Below are 13,248 nucleotides of genomic sequence, written 5' to 3' on the forward strand. Positions count from 1 at the left end.
GTATAGCATAGTGATTAGATATCTATATAACTCACAATGTGATCACCCCACTAAATCTAGTACCTCTGCCCCTTTACGTATTTATTACATTATTAACTATTTTTCTTATGCTATACTTTATATATCACCATGTCTATTTTGAAACTATCAATTAGTACTTCTTAATCCCTTTGCTCTTTTTCTCCATGTCCCCCTCCCATCTAGTAGCCCTCAAAATATTCTATCTATGAGTTTGTTTCTGTTTTGTTGTTGTCGTTTATTTTGTTCTTTAGATTCCACATGTATGTAAAATCATGCGATATTTGTCTTTCTCTATCTGACTTATTTCATTCAGCTCAATACCCTCTAGGTCCATCAAGGCAATATCTTTTCCATCCCCTTCCTTTTAGTCTATGTGTGTCTTTTAATCTGAAATGAGTCTCTTGTAGGCAGCATATGTAGGAGTCTTGTTTCCTTATCCATTCAGCTGTCCGATCTTTTGGTTGGAGCACTTCTTTTCCATTTGAGGTGCTTGTTGATAGGAATGTAGTTATTACCATTCTTTATTCATGTTTTTGATACATGTTTTTTCTTCTTAAAGAAGTCCCTCTAACAATTCATGTAATACTGGCTTGGTGTTGATAAATTTCTTTAGCTTATTTTTGTCAGGGAAGATCTTTATCTGTCCTTTGACTCTAAATGATAGCTTTGCTGCATAAAGTATTCTTGGTTATAGATCCTGGGTTTTCATCACTTTGAATATTTTGTGTCAAGCCCTTCTGTCCCGCATAGTTTGTTTTGAGAAATCAGCTGCCAGTCTCATGGGTGTTCCCTTGTAGGTAACTAACAGCTTTTCTCTTGCTTTCTTTAAGATTTTCTCTTCGTATTTAACCTTTGGCATTTTAATTATGATATATCTTATTATGGGCCTCTTTGGGTTCATTTTGTGGGGGACTGTCTGAGCTTCCTGGGGTTGTATGTCTATTTCCTTCACCAGGTTAGGGATGTTTTCCATCATTATTTCTTCAAATAGCTCTTTGACTTCTTGTTTTCCTTCAGGTACTCCTGTGACATGGATATTTTTACATTTAATTTTGTCCCGTAGGCTCCTTAAATTATTATTATAGTCTTGAATTCTTTTTTCTTGTTGTTCTGATTGAGCGTCTTTGACTTTTCCATCCTCTATATCAGCGTTTTGATCCTCTTCTTTATCCACTCTGTTGATTCCATGTAATATATTCATCTCAGATAATGTGTTCTTCATTTCTAACTGGTTCCCTTTTATAATTTCCATTTCCATTTTTACGTTTTTTTTTAAATTTTATTTCTTTGTTAAAGATCTCACCGAGTTCATCTACACATCCCTTAATTTCTTTGAGTATCATTATAACCAGTGTTTTGAACTCTGCATCTGTGAGATTGCTCGACACTATTTTTCCTTGATCTCTGTTCTGTTCTCATATGGTTTCTGCTTCTGTGTCTGTTTCCATGTACCTATCAAAGCTCTTAAGTCTCTTGGTCTTATTAGTGTGGCTTTCTGTAGTGGATGTCCAGTGGCACCGTCCTGACAATGGTTCAGCTGCAGGCCAAATTCAGACCCAGCCTGTGCCCCTCCAAGGCCACTTGTTAAGATTCAACAAGCAATCCACAGATGCTATGCTTATAGTTGCCTCAAAAGGCCACACCAGAAACCGAGGCCAGCTGCTACCAGTGTGAGTTGACGTTGCTCAGCAAAGAGCACCAGACTCACTGAAGACACAACTGAATGTGTCTTGGGTGGGGCCGTGAGTTGGGGGAAGTGGGGTTTTAGGGAATCCTCTGGGCGTAATGACCTCTTATCTAGTTCTATGGAGTCTCAGCTATGGCAGTGCTGTGTCTGCACACTGGGAGGGTGAAGGGCTCAACAAAGGAGCAATGGATATTGCTGGCACTTCTGCCCAGGAGAGAGCCTCTTCTCTGGCCCTCACTTCGATAACTCAGTGTCCCCCGTAAGTCCCTGGTCTCCCACCGTGAAGCCGACCTGGCACTGGTGCTCAGAGTGAGCGGGTCCATCACTGCCAAAGTCTGCTCATGGACATGGCCCCTTTAAGAAGCGTCAGCAGCTGCTGGCTGCCACTGCCATAGTCTCTGCCCTACTTGACCTCTGTGGACTGGGCGTCCTCACGTCTTCGCCCCCTCCTACCTTCTACCACTACAGGTTAATCAATTATTTCTCTTCCTAGTTGTAGTGCTTCTGTTCATCTAGATCTCAGGCAACTTTCCTTGCTGTTTGCTCCATATTTCTCTCACAACTTTGATTTGGTCACAAAAGAGATGAACAAAGCCTCTGCCATCTACACTATTTTTTCCCCTCTCTCTTATTTTAACTAAGTCTGAACAGAAGTAATATAAGTAAAAAGCTATGAATTAGCTACTCTAGCCAAAAAAGCTCTTCAATATTTGACATAAATTTAATGTTTGTGGAGCCCCTGATGTCCATGCCTGGGAGGTCCAATGTTTGATAAGGGCTGTACTAAGGCAGATTCACATTCAACCCTATAGAATGTAGAAAGTAAGACCCTGACATCACTTAGAAAGTCCTGAATGAAGCATTTGAAGAGGAGTAGAATGTAATGTCCATTAAGCAAATGAGATTGCTGCAAGGTGGTTAAGGATGATGCAATACATGTATATAGCATAAGTGGACATGCTTCTAAGCCATGGGATACATTTAGTTTTTATGCCAATGATGAACTCTAGGAAATAATTTTAAAGTTCTATATTAAAATTACAGAAACTTAAATGACTATCAGCTTCCTCCCTCCACCCTGTACGGTCCAATGCATTATTTTTCATTTGTGCATATATATGAGTGGGTGGTAGAACTAAACTTTGATGCCGCATTTGCCTGTAAGGTAGACAATGACATGAACTTGTAATTGGAGGAGAGGACTAAGCACCCACTCATGAAAGAGTTCATACTGTTTGCTGTTATACTCTAGAAAACCAATACTTTACCAGCTGATTAGTTGTTTTAAGGAAAAAAGAAAATCCAATTTAATGTTATAAAAGAAAGTTGAACAATTGCAGTAATTTTCATTCTATAAAGTTAATGATAAGCATGTCCATCTTGCTTCTAACTAAATTTCATCTATGTAGCTCAATTTTTTATTTCTTAGCAAGGCCAGCTTGGTTTACTTCACATCATGATTAGCAGTGCTTGGGGGTTCTTAGAATTTCTCAGTTAACATTCCAGTTGGCATTTATTACTGTTCTTTTTTCAAAAATTTGTGACATATATCCCATATTTATTTGTGATTGATAAGAAATAAGTATAACTGTTAGGTCTTATGGTAATATGTGCTTATAATTTCATTATTTGAGTTGGAAACAACAATAATTTAGGGGTCAGAATGCTTTGGAATATCAGGAAAACTTTCAAATCTATATTTTTCTTCTCTGTAGAAAAGGATTAAAGATCCCCATTTGATAAAACCAGTTTTACAGTAATGACATAATGTTTTTGAAAGCAATTTTAAAAAGTATAATGTGTTATACTGCTGTGAGTTTTTATTAATTTAAATATTTAAGAACTAGTATGGTATATCAACTCAAATACTTTCAGCTGCAAGTAATAGAAATCCCAATTCCAAATGGCTTAAGACAAGGAGATTTATCATCTTAACTAACAAGTTCAGGTCCAGTTAGCTACAGGATTAGCTAACTCAGCAGTTCGATGACATGATCATTGATCCTGGTATTTTCCTTTTATAAAATTCTCCCTGCCTTTAGCTTACTAGTTAGCTCACCTCATGGTCATATGGCTGCTTCTTTTCAGGAGTTTAAGGCTGTCTTAGTGTATTCTGGTTTATATAACAACATACCATAAACTAGGTGACTTATAAACAACAGTAATTTATTTCTCATAGTTCTGAAGGCTGAAAAGTTTAAAATCAAATCGCTGGCAGTTTTGGTATCTGGTGAGAGCCCTCTTCTGGGTTGCAGACTGTGGACTTCTCATTATATCCTTGCATGGTGGAAAGAGGCAAAGAATCTCTTAGGCTTCCTTTATAAAGACACTAATCTTATTCATGAAGGTTCCACCTTCCAAAGGCTCTACTTTAACACCATCACATTGGGTCTTAGGATTTGAATGGGGGCAGCGGGGGGGTGGGGGTAGGGTGGGTAGAGTAGGGGACAGATATTTATTCCATAGCAAATGCCTTATTCATCAGTGTCTTTGTGTGTCTTTTTAAGATCTATGAAGCCATTCCCTGAAATCTTAATCTCCTCAACAGAATTTTCTTTGTCTTTTCCTTCTTAAGCCATCCGTTGCCAAGAAACATTGGATTGAAATGGTTGTTTTATACGAATCAGTTTCTCCTTTTCTCCATAAGTGAAGATGAGGGGAACAGACTTTTCTGAGTCATGAGACTGTGCATAGCAGTGCTGAGACTTAGATAGGGGCAGGGAAGAAGTGTATACTGACTCTTGTGTAGCAACCGACCAACAGTTGCTGCTAAAAATGGGCTCAGATTTGATCAATTCTATATATGTTAGGACATTTTATGTTTAAAGTGAAACAAAACCTAACCAAAATTGGCTAAATAATAAACAAAATAATTTTATTGACTCAATAACTGAAAAGTCCAGATTTACACTGGCATCAGGCATAATTATAGGCAGAGGCTCAGGATATTATCATGGTTTCCACCCCATTTCTCTATGACTTTCTGGGCTCTCTTCTGTTCTGTAGGTCAGCTGCATCTTTGTCTTCAGGCTGTCTTCTTGGTAGCAACATTCACTGCTGCAGTCCCAATTTTATATTCTTACACCATGCTATTTAGCAGAAGAGAGGGCTTTCATCTGGTCATTGTAGAAGAAAGGAGTTTAGATCCCAGAAATTCTAGCAAATGTATCATTATGGCTCACTGTCTCTAATTGGTGTTTGCACCCCTTCTTAGACCAATAGCTGTGACTAAGTGATGGAATGTGCTGATTGGCCTAAGTCATCAAGCGTTCATCCCTGAAGTTCAAGGCACTGTCTGTCACATTTAGACCTCAGGACAGAGAATAGGATTGGATGGTTTCTCAATGAAAAGAAGAGAGAGATAGATGACAAGGAGGCAGCCCTCAAATATTCAATATGTAGTTAAATTACAGATGGAGAAATTGAGACACACAGACATCAAATGGCCTGCTCACTGATTACAGACAATACCAGAATGCAGAACTTCTAACTTCCAAGGACATGTTCCTTCCACTATACCACAGTTTCTCCCTTTAGTCTTCAGTATTATCTCTTCTTATAGTTTATTAATTTATTACAAGTTTTATTAACATTTCTGTTGGACTATTTCCCATATTTGAACATTACATATATTTTCCCAGAGTGAGTTTGGTTACTATAAGTTGTGTTTTCCAGATATAAACATTATTTCAAATCTGCCTTGTGCAGAATATGCTTTGTGGCATTCACTCAATTTGTTGTATTTTAGGAAATGTAATAAATTTTAATCCTTAATAAGCTAGGAGAAAGTGATAATTTAACTCTTCTTATTGTAATAAATCATTCCAATACTCCTGAGTATTGTGGATTAGGGAACATATATATTATTATCTTATATTCATAAATGCCTTTATGAATTAAGCTAAAGTTAATACTTTCAAATTAATCCCTTTATATTGGTTTATAAAAATATTATAATTTACAATCTGTTTGACATTTATTCTACATTGTAGCTATAAGGTATATTCTATCACTTGACAGCTTGATTTGCAGAGGAAGACATTAAATGTGAAGAAAATCTCTCTTGGTTTCTTGCTTTAGTATTAACTATTTACTTAGAAAACTATGGGTAAATAGCTAACTAGGATTTGTTTCGAGCAGCAGTTCTGGCATTTAAAATAAAGTGCTGCAGTTGGGATTAGGAGAAAATCCAGCAAACTGGACAGTGTGTTGCTTTTCACAGTAGCAAGGAAAGTGTGACTTTATTATTTAATAACAGTGAGAAATAGCAGCTGCATTTCTGACTTAGGATTTTTGGAATGGACTAGATACAGTGAAAAGCCTGTGCATCTTTGTCAGGAGAACCTCGATTTTGGTCAGTGTTATAACAGCGTATTTTGAGGCCATAGACAAGTAGCTCATATGTCAAATGAGATGGTGAAAAGGGACTACTGGTTGTCAAATAGTTTGCATAACATAAACTTTTAAGCAAACAAAATCTTACAAGGAAGCCATTGCATAAACAGAAAAAAGCAGGAGTTCCAGCTGAATTAGTGGAAGGTTCAAACTCAGCCAGCACTCTTTCACTCTTGTGCCTTCCTCCTCTTCCTCCCTCTGCCACTGAAGAGCTTTGGCAGAACTCCAGGACATCACAAAAGGCGTTCTGAAAACCACTGAAATAGATGATTTATTTAAGAAATATCCAGTAGCATCCACTATGTGTTACTTACTAGGGACTCAATAATGAGAGAATAAAGCAAAAACAGTCATTGCTGTCTTGGAGCCTGTATTCTGGCAGGGAGAGAGAAAAAGGCAAGTAAATAAAGAAATAAGATAGTTCAGAAGAGTGACGAATAATGTGAAGAACATAACTAGGGTGCTGTGTTAGCACTTGGTGGACCTGTGGATATCTCTATTCAGTGAGGGTAGATAAGTAGGTGTCACTGAGGAGGTGACTTTTAATCTGAGTGCTGAAAGACCTAGAGGGAGGAGCATCCTTGACTTGTTCTAGAAATAGAAAGAAGGCCAATGTGGCTGGTAAATGAGTGAGAGGGAAGGTGGTAGAGCTAAGATTAGAGAGAAGATACGCAGGGCCCATGTCAGCTTTACGTTTTATGCCATGTTTAAGTTTGGACTCTATTATAAAACATATGGGATGATACTTGATCATTTCAAGTAGGGAATGATAAGATCTGATATGCATTCAAATGGTTTCTCTAGCTGCTAGTGGAAGATGGAAACAGGAGATCAGTTGAGAGGTGTTTTCAAGGGTAGAGTGAGATGATGATGATGATAGCGTAGATGCAAAGAAGTAGGGGGAAAATATGTTTTGTGGATAAATTCAATAAGACATGCTGATGGAGTAAATATATGATGAGGGAAACGGAATGGTCAAGGATAAATCCTAGTTTAATATTTTAGCCACTGGATAAATGGGGCGATTTTACTATAATGACTGAGGGTGGGAGAGAAAAAGGCTAGGGTGGTAGAAAAAGAGAGTTTTGTAAGATATATGAAGTTCAAGTTGCCTTTGAAACATCTAAGTGAAGATGTCAAGTGGGCAATTTTATATATAAATCAGGGTAAAGATCAGGTAGATATAAATTTGGGAATCATTGACATACAGATGATATTTAAAAGAACAGAATGCAATGAGATCACCTAGGGGGGGGAGAGTGAAGGTGGAGAGAGGACAAAAGACAGACCAGGCACTGTAACATTTAGACCTTTCTAGGAAACACTCTCACGTCTCTCTTAGTTTTAAAAGGACTAATTATATTGTAATTAATATATGATCTTCTTGACTGTATTTGTCAGGCTCTTTCCAACGTGCAAGTTTCTGTTATAGCCTCAGACCTTGTTTCTTTGTCCCTTTGTTCTTTCTCTCTTCTCTTGTAATTGGGAATGCAAGAAAGGTGCTGCTTAGCATGACAGCATAGATCTGTTTGTCATGCATGCTGCGATACTTAGATGGAGCCTCTTCCTTTTAGGGTTGTATGGACTAGTGGCACTTAGTTATGGGACAAAATAGCTTCTAGCTGCTAGCTGTCAAGGGTTTTCAAGACTCTTGGACTTGGAGGCCCTAGAAAACTCATCAGCATCCAACACACTGCTTGAATACAAGCTGAGCTTGAAAGGCAGACTAAATTATATATGTCATACAGATTTGGTTTATGAAACAAGGGATCGTTACTTCTGAAGGGTCAATCCTCAGAATTATGCTTCTGTTTTCTGTGCCAATGGATAGGTCCGTAGATATTTTATCCTCTCTCGGAGGAGCAAGCAACTCAGTGGGCAGAAAGGAATTTTGGCAACTCTGGATGCTAAGTTGGGTGGGCTAATCCATAACCTACGGTAGGCTGGGTGATATGTTGTCTAGAAGACCTATTATTCTGTGAAGATTCTTCTTGGCTTCTGTCTGGTTCAGGTAAAAGCTGCTTTCTCAGCATAAACCATTGTAAATAGAAATTGTCTGAGCTGGAACTTGCCAAAATCTAAAGATTGTGGATATGGTAAGGATTCTCAAGATGTTAAAACTGTTCAGGATTTTAGAGAATGTCTAACCTGCCATTTTATAGATAGCACATATATCCAACACCCTTTTGGAAATCTAAAGGTGTTTCAAAATTAAAATTAACATGACTAAAACTGGATTTGTAATTACTCTTTCCCTAATACCCTGTTTCTCCTTCAGAGTTCTCTATCTTAATAAATGGTACCGTGCTATTCACTAAATTGCTTAGGCCAACATCGTACTAGTTTTCTTTTTCTCTTCTCTATATCTCACAGCAGATTTAATCAATCATTTAGCAACTCCTGAGGATCCTAACTTTAAGATATACACTAAACCTGATAGTATCTCCTCTCTTCCATGGTTATCACTCACATCTAATCCACCATCATGTTTCCCCCCCGCCCATACTAGGCATCTATGGTGTACTGTATTGGTTAGCTATGACCATAGTAATGCTAAGCAATATATACCATTCTCAAAACTCAGTGTCTTACAACAACAAAGATGCCTACAGGTAGGCAGTTCAGCATGTAGAACTTACCTTTTCTAATAGACAATTGACAGTCACACCACCCATTGTTTTTCGTTTTTTGGCAATGGTACCCTGATCTCCTAAGTTGTTATACTTATCAACTTCTCAGACCTGTGCTTTGCTTGGTTTGACAATATTTCCTGGCCCTTTGGCTGTGGGGATTAGTTCATGGACAGCCATGCATGCTATATAATGAATGTATGACATAGTGGAAGAGGTGTCTCCTCTTTCTCCTGACAGAGTGGGGTAATATGGTGTATATTCTGGGAGGTGGGTCCATTTGCTGCTAAGTGCAGGGTGAGCCTGGAGCTGTGGGGAGACCCCTCACAAAGTCTCAAGGTAAAGCTACAGACTGGAAGGCAGAGGGGAGAGACAGAGAAAGAGCAGTTCCTAAAGAAAACAATTGGTCAAAACCTGCCCCCAAACCAACATTATTACTTCTGGAGTTTTGGTTACATGAGCTATAAATTTATGTATTATTTAAGCCAGTTTACACTGGGTTTTCTCTCCCTTGAAACAAAACCATTCTGACTGATAGAAGACCTTAGATCACAGCTCCACTCACACTTGAGGGAATGCCCTCACTGCCCTGCAGATAAAGACACTTAAGAGCAGAAGGGAAACAAATCTTCATTAAGTGCCCAGTGCTATGAGGAACTTTCCATATATCACCTCATTTAATTCCGAGGCAATCCTTGGAGGTAAGAGGTATGCTGCCTAGATTTAAAGAATTGGCAATTGAGGTTCAGGGACACCAGGGGACTTCTTAAACTTGACTTTTTTATTCTGCTTCAGTACTGTGTGAGGTGACAGAGGAAGCTGCATGTAGGAACCATGCTGCATTTTATAATGCCTGCATTTCTAGCCTTTGACTAATCATGCCTCATGTTATCTTAATTCTTGTCCCTATATTTCTCATTGATTTCTCACTTTAATACAACTAAGTTTAAATTTATTTGTTGCCATATTATTAAGGGGCCTTGTGGCCATTCTGACAGGAATGCAGACATACTGCTGGATACTTAATGTTCTAAGCATAAAGGTATCTGTATTCTGGGGAAGTTGGAGGTAGAGCATATACTAACAGCTCTAATCAATAAGACATTTGCCCAAATGAGCAGATTGATTCTATTTACACTCACAGCAATGGGCTCTCTGCACTCCTCCTCACAGCACAGCCTATTCAGGGCATTGACAGAGACAAGACTGCCAAGGATGAATGAGAACGGAAACCGCATTTAGTAGTGGTCGGCTGCATCTGAATATTTAGCTTTTTGTAATTAAATGAGTTAGGCAAAACAGTTGGATTTTCAGAGTCAATTCAACTTTACTCTCCTTAAAGAGCATTTCTTACCAATAGAATATTTTCCTGTTAACCACAATATTCTGGAAAGAGGTATTTAAAGGATTGATTCTCTCAAGGGAGAGGAGGCTGAGATAGCTGATTTTGTCTGTGGAGGTGACATTCACTGAAGCAAGCTCAGGTATTTCATGGTTCTGGATCAGAAGTTCTAGATCTGACTCTTCACTGTCTAGGTAACTTTGACAAGTCATTCCTCTTCATGACAGATAAGCATGCTTCCAGGATTTTGATGGTGAAATCAATCTGTAGGTTCCTAATGACTTTAAAAAAAAAAAAATGGTTTTTTTTATTGTATTTTGCAGTTTACAAATGATAGTCTCAAGCCCAGCACTTTTTTTATATTGTTATTCTTTCAAAAATTTATAATTTATCTCAATAGCTACCATTTTCCCTAAAAGCATATGCAACATGATCCACATTTGGTAAATGTAGCCCCTCAAAAATCCCAGATTTCCATTTGACTGTCCCCAGCTCTGTTTGTGTTGGGATTTTCCCTTGCTCCCATCATACCTGAAGGGTATTTAGGCCAGAAATGCCAAGCAAGCTTCATGTCATATGCCAAATGTGAATAAATGAGAGTGGCTGCTGGAGTCCTAGGTTGAGGGTTGTAAGCTGGGCCATGTCTGGATTCAATTGGAAATAGTTCTGTGATCAATTAGTACTGCCTGCCTTGGATGCCACATAGAGAGGGTGCTGGTATCATCCTTAACAAGTGGCTAAAAGCAGTATTAGAAACATTTGTATTTGTCAGTCACACAAGGACTCAGAAAGGGACATGGTAGTATCCTAACTCAGAGAGTTCTTTGCTTCCCAAGCTGCATCTGTCACATTGGCAAGATAGCTGAGAAAGCATTCTGAAGGCCATGAATCTGGGAGTAGCTTCAGGATCCCTGAGGGAACAGTGTAAGCCTCAAGCTAAATAAAGCTGGGAAGAGCAGCCCAGGCATGGCCTGGGGCAGGGTCCCACAGGGTGTACACATTAAAGGCCATGCTGTCATTACAGCCTTAGTCTCTGGAGTTAGTCTCATCTAGGTGAAGCTGTCTGTTCGCTTGTCCTCAGAGAGTTAAATGCAACTTGGTCTATACTAGATATAGCCATTTTCACATGGACCTTACCACGTAAAATAATCTGTGGTTAAGCTTATCAAGATTCATTTTAGCCTAGATCATAAACTAGCGATACTCTATAACCATTATTACTGCTTTTACTAGGGTTTTTTGTTTTTTTGTTTTTTTTTGAGTGCCAACTCATCTTGAATACTTGAACCACTTGTTTTCAGATCAGCTCTTGCTCAGCTTCCAGTTAAGTCATTTAATATAATAGATCACAGTCCTAGAACAATTGTGCTGTGCCAAATTAGGTCCTCCAAATTGGTCTATTTATTAGAAATTCAATCTTACTCATGTCTCACGTATTTCATAAAATATTCTGTCATCTCTTGTCTATATCCATTACTCTTTCTTGGAATTTCAGCAACATATACCAGATTGTTTAGTGTTGTATCATATTTACCCTCTATTTTTATTTCAGCATTTTAAGTGGTTCCCAGTAAGAGAGAGATGAAGCTTGGGTTTTATGTACTTCCTTATACTCTTACAACAATTACCACAATGCCTGGTATAGCCAGACATATAAAATATTAATATAATGATATTAAATTTTTGTTTTTATGAAACAGTGACTTCTTTTGCTAGTCTAGTGAGAAGAGACAAATAGATCTGGTAAGGGAGAATTAAGTATCAGATTCTTTCATTTCATTACATTTGAGGAAAACACCTATTTTCCCAATATGTAAGTTTATCAAATGCTGCCTTGTTCCACTGAAACTTTAAGATTATGTGGGCTTAGTTTCTTCAAAGATGGTCAAGTTAGCCAGAGGAAGGATTTAGAACTCGGTAGAGAGGATGAGCCTATTAACTACAACTTCACGGGAAAGTTTTATCTTTTTCGTGTATTTAAGTCATTTTAACCTAGGATGTAAAGAGTATCTTTAAAAGAATCTTTTTGGAATATATAATGCAACTCACCTTAGAAAAATCTACTTTAAGTACAAAGTACAAATGACATCTTCATGTTGGAATTACAAAAACTTTCTGATTTCTCTAAAAAGTTCCAATCAAATTTATAGAAGTAGCTTCTCACTTTAGAGGGCATATTTTATGCTACATATACATATAGTAGCCTTCTTATGAGTAAAATCTGAGATGTATGTAATAACTTATTTTAGGTAAATAAAAAAGCAAGAACTAATCTTGAAGAGAAACACTCCAGTATGTTCATGTAACGTAGAAGGAATTGCCGAGTGTAGTCCCATAATCTTTTAAAAGCAAGAATTGTTATTACTTCTCCACAACCAATCACCCTCTTCTAAATTTGATATATGGAAAAGAGATAATTTTCTTTATGGTTTGAATTAGGCAAATAATTTGTAATGCATTGCATCTGGCCCTCTCAATAAGAATGGACTAAAAAATATTTCAAATTCCATTGTAAATTAAACTAAAAATTCTGTTATTCCAGATGCCTGTCTTCTGACTGGGGATTGTTTCCTGGGAAAGAATATGTCAATTTTTAGGTTCTTGATGTTGTCGTTGGTATTTTCCTTACATAGAGAATAAAAATGTAGAGTCTCATAAGCAGGGTGTTATGTGGCCATAAGGAAAAGACTGAAAATAATTGATCCAGGTACCTGAATTTACACCAAAGATTCATTGCTTTGGTTGTAAAAGCTTTTTTAATTTTTATTTTTTTTTTATTTTGGAATCTCTCATTCAAACGCAAATACTCAAGGTGAGTTAAAATAATAAGCACAAACTAATGGTGAGGAGTGGGAGGTTGATTATTCGACCCTTCATTAAGTTTAAACTTCCAAGGAGAATAGGTGATAGGAAGGAGATCTAAGCTATAGAAAGAGATTTGGACATAACCAGGAATAGCCAGATAAGAGGAGGGTTTCCTAAACTTGCCTGGTTGTTAGAACCACCTGGGGAGACTTGGTTGGAATAATTACCTTGTTCTTTGTCATCATTCAGAAAAGTAACACAACATTCTGCTAAATTTTTTTAAACTATGGAGAAACTTCAGGGCCATCATTAAATCTACAAATAAAACCTAGACCAAGCAGTATATTACGTTGATAAGGAATGAATAA

The sequence above is a fragment of the Pteropus vampyrus genome, unplaced genomic scaffold (genome assembly GCF_000151845.1).
Source record: "Pteropus vampyrus isolate Shadow unplaced genomic scaffold, Pvam_2.0 Scaffold39, whole genome shotgun sequence".
Classification (NCBI taxonomy): Eukaryota; Metazoa; Chordata; class Mammalia; order Chiroptera; family Pteropodidae; genus Pteropus; species Pteropus vampyrus.